Source organism: Trichechus manatus, unplaced genomic scaffold (assembly GCF_000243295.1).
Source record: "Trichechus manatus latirostris isolate Lorelei unplaced genomic scaffold, TriManLat1.0 scaffold00013, whole genome shotgun sequence".
Classification (NCBI taxonomy): Eukaryota; Metazoa; Chordata; class Mammalia; order Sirenia; family Trichechidae; genus Trichechus; species Trichechus manatus.
Window position 1 is genome coordinate 11,115,167 of NW_004443949.1, and position 4,570 is coordinate 11,119,736.

Sequence of the window (4,570 nt, forward strand, 5' to 3'; positions counted from 1 at the left end):
AACCAATGTCATAAAACAGCATGTGTCTTACTGTTACATGAGAAACTATCTGTTCTGTAAGCCTTCACCTGAAGTACAATAAAATATTAAAAAAAAAAAAAAGAAATAAGGAGCCCTGGTGGCATAATGGAGCCCTGGTAGCACAGTGGTTAAACGTTAAGGCAGCTAATCAAAAGGTCAGCAGTTTGAATCCACTAGCCACTCCTTGGAACCCCTATGGGGGGACAGTTCTACTCTGTTCTATAGGGTCGCAATGAGTTGGGATCAACTAGATGGCAACGGGTTTGGTGGTTTTTGGTGGTTTTTGGTGACATAATGATTAAGTGCTTGGCTGCTAAACAAAAAGTTGGATTTCGAACCCACCAGTAGCTCCACAGGAGAAAAGACCTGGTGATCAGCTCCCGTGAAGATTAGAGCCTAGGAAAACCTATGGGGTTCTACTCTGTCCTATAGGGTCACTATGAGTCAGAATCAACTCAAGGGCACACAACAACAACAAAATACATGAAATATATGTTACTAGAAGCAAGAATAAAAGAATTCTTCAGTCTAGAAGGCAAAAATACTCTGATGTGTTGAGATGAACATCGTGTTCCACAGGGATATTAGGAAAATAATATAGTTATTTCCCAGGGAAGCTATCTGGAAATAGTTTGGCAATATGAACAAAGCCAATGATGGTCTGTCAATTTAATGAAAGTTATGGCAAAGATATAAGGACCCCGGGTGGCACAGTGGTTGGTACTCTGCTACTACTAAACGAAGGTCAATGGTTTAAACTCACCAGCTGCTTGACAGATGAAAGATGTGGTAGTCTGCTTCTATAAAGATTTACAGCCTTGGAAACCCTATGGGGCATTTCTACTCTGTCCTATAGGGTTGCTATGAATCGGAATCGACTCATGGGCAATAGGTTTGTTTGGTTTATGGCAGAGATATATGCTGATATGTACCAAGTATTTGTATGTAGCTCTTAACTCAGGCCCTACAATTAGCATTCTTTTTTCCTTCCACCCATATATTCTTGATTTGTCTAATCCACATTTGCCTTAAGAGATCATTCAACTAGACATCGGTAAGGAGGACCAATATCCAATTTTCCTTACGTATAACACTTTTAAATGCAAGGAACCAAAAGACAAGTATCTGCATTTATGCATACATATATAAACATACAGACATATGAATTAACTGAAATAATAATAATAGTAATAATATCAATATCTGTAGTGTGAAAGGGACATGGTATTAAGACTGAAAATTGCAAGCTTCCAAAGAGGAAAATAATAGGAATAAGTGGCTTGAATCTCTGCATCTTACTAATTTCATTTCTTTAAATCATTTAAAAAACTTGTTTCTAATGAACTTAAGAATGAAAGATAGCAGCCAAAGTACTTAAAGTTGGTAAAATTAGTGGATGTTTTTGGCTTTTCTATCTAGCCCAAACTTTATCCTTACTGGAAGAAAAGATAAAAAGAGACAGTACTGGTGAATATCTACTTTCCATTCCTAACAGCAGTAGAAGAAAAAGCTGACTTAAATGAACCAACCTATTTATTTCCTTGAAAATTTTAAGAAATACATTGAGCATAGAGTCAATGTGTCCAGTACATTGAGCACATAACTTAATATAGAATTTATGCAGGGTGACAATAAAGCACCATAAAGTTAATACCATAAACGGGTGAGGAAGTGGTGTCCTGGTGATATGCAATAATAAAATTGGTCTGTAAATGTGAAAAATAATTTGTTTTTTCATGGACTATTTCAAAGTGCAGACTATGTGTCCCTTAGGTTAAGAACTTGGGTAAAATGGTAAACAAAGCAGATGGGTTTTCTGCCTTCAGGAAATTTTATAAATAAAGAGAGAACTCAGAAAATCATGGGCTTGTGAGAAGAGAGAGAAGATGGAAGGATGGACAGAGGCAAGAACAAGCATAAGAGCAAGCAAGAGATAATCCCAAACTACTTCTATCTGGAAGTTCAGGTGCTCTTTCTGTTCTTGATTTAAATTCATAAGATAAATCTTCTTTTCTTTGGTTTTTCTAAGGGAGATACTTGATGGAATAAATGTATATTAAAATCAGGCGTAATGATTTAGCTTATCTCCCAAAATTTTGTATTCTTTTCAGCATCTACTTGACTACTCATAAAACACCTACCAAGTTCAAACTATCCAGTATTCCATAAGCATTGTCATAGGTGACAATCTCCACTTAACATTGTCATTGCTGAAAGTTGAGAGTTTCCAAAAAGGACAATTACACTTCTCTACAGAAAAATCAAATTCAGAATATTTCTCTCTGAGAGAATGTAAAACACACTATGATAAGAAAAATGGTGAGGTCTACTTTCATATATTCACAGGGCAATTAAAATAATATGAAGCTTGTTACACTTAATTGAAATAATATAATGGTTTGATATAGAATTTGAGTTTTTTTGGTACGTCAGTGGGAAATATCTTTAAGCCAGTGATTGGTGATGAATATGAATGCAATTCCACCCCCAATTTTTCCCTTTCTTTCATTTTCACCAGTATTTCTAACAACCTACTCAGAATTGTAAGGCAAATGTCAGTACACTTTGTTATCATTTTTTACTAGAACAAAATGATTGCATCAATTTCAGCGCTTGAGAAAAGCTTGGGTAAATATTTTTATAGTTACATAAATTACCTACATAATTATTAAGTCAAGTAATTGAACTCTAATTTGCTTCATGGAAGCCTTCTTTGATTGAACTCATCTGCTAAAGGAACAAATAATTTCATCTCTTGTTTTATTTTTCAACTTAAAAGTAGACTTGAGGGAAACCATGCCAAGTTGCAACAAAGACCATATCTTTCTTTAGCAACATTTTATTCCCCCAATTTTTTTCCAAGAACCCTTGGATCTTACTATGTACAAAGGGTGCAGGCTTGCTTCCAAATGACTTCATAATTAGAACTATATAATCTGAGCAGTAAAGTAGTTGGTTTCAGTTTTATGAAGGCAATCTGAACTGACTTGACTGAATTGACTGCAGCAATACCATATTCTGTTGCTGTTTATGCTGGTCATAATTATTCTTAGGTGGACAGCAATTCTCTTTTCTCATCACTATATTAAGGTAAAGGTGTTCAAATTTGGGACCTCTCAGCTTGTATTTCTTTAATTTAGAGTTAGGTAGAGTCCCTGGATGATGCAAACAGTTAAGCACTCTATTACTAGCCATAAGTTTGGCCATTTGACCCCATCCAGAGGCACCTCAGAAGACTGACCTGGCAATCTGTTTCTGAAAGGTCATAGCCTTTAAAATCCTGTGGAGCAGTTCTACTCTGCACATATGGTGTCACTATGAGTCAGAATCTACTTGAAGGCAATAAAGACAACAATAAGAACTTAGTTATCAGTGATTTCTATGCTAAAAATTATTCTTACCATGAAATCTTGGATAGACCATGCCTCATATAGGGCAGAATCAGTCCTATACCCCCAAATATTTGGGCTCCAGTGATGATCCTTTTGTCAGTTGTTCAGATTTCCTTTTACATCTATGTGACTCTCTTTGTACAAAGTCTGTGTGAGGTTGTTTCAACCAGGGCCTAGTTAGAAATATCAAAAGTAATTAAGGAAACCCCAATTATGCTGAAATATTAAAGGGACAAACATATCCCTTGGTCACTTTGCTCCTAGAAGGCTTTTGTCATTGTCGTGTGCCATTGACTCAGTTTTGACTCGTAGTGCTCCTATAGGACCAAGTAGAACTGCCCCATAGGGTTTCCTAGGCTGTAATCTTTGCTAAAGCAGATTGCCAGGTTTTTTCTCCTGGGGAGACACTCGTGGATTTGAACCACCAATCTTTCTGTTAGCAGCCAAGCACTTAACCATTGTCCCAACAGGGATCCTTCTTAGAAGGCTACTTGGTTCAATAAAAATCTATTCATATGACACAAGGGCATATCTCTTCTTACAAAAAGGCCTAAAGAAAGTAGCTTTACCAAACTGGTCTAGAAATGTCCATTATCAGGGCAAATGTTTTCTACTCACTTTATATTTGTAAAATTAAAGAAAAAAACAAAAACAAAACAAACAAAAATACAATATAGTCTTTTCCCAGGATAGAGTAAATATTTTCCAAGAATTATTGCTTTATAAATTATTATAATGGTGATTTAAAAGAACACTAAGTTCTTTATTACTATATTATCTCAATTAATTTCAACAGCTCTATGAGGTAAACGCAATTATTCTATGCATCTTACAGATAGTTAAACAGAAACTTAGCAGTGTTGCATAATCTTATTTGTGTAAGGTAATAGCTCTTAGTTGTGATCTGTGGAGCCAGATGTGAACTTAGGCAATCTGCGGAACCAGACCTCATAAGCACTACCCTAAACAGTTTTGGGATAACTCTTGAGTATTATTAAATTGTAGCTTCTCTCCATCAAAACAAAAGCAATAATTACAATTAACCTCGGACTATACTACATATCATGGATTGAATTGTGTCCCCCCAAAATATCTGTCAACTTGGCTGGGTCATGATTCCCAGTATTGTATGATTGTGTACCATTTTGTAAATCTGA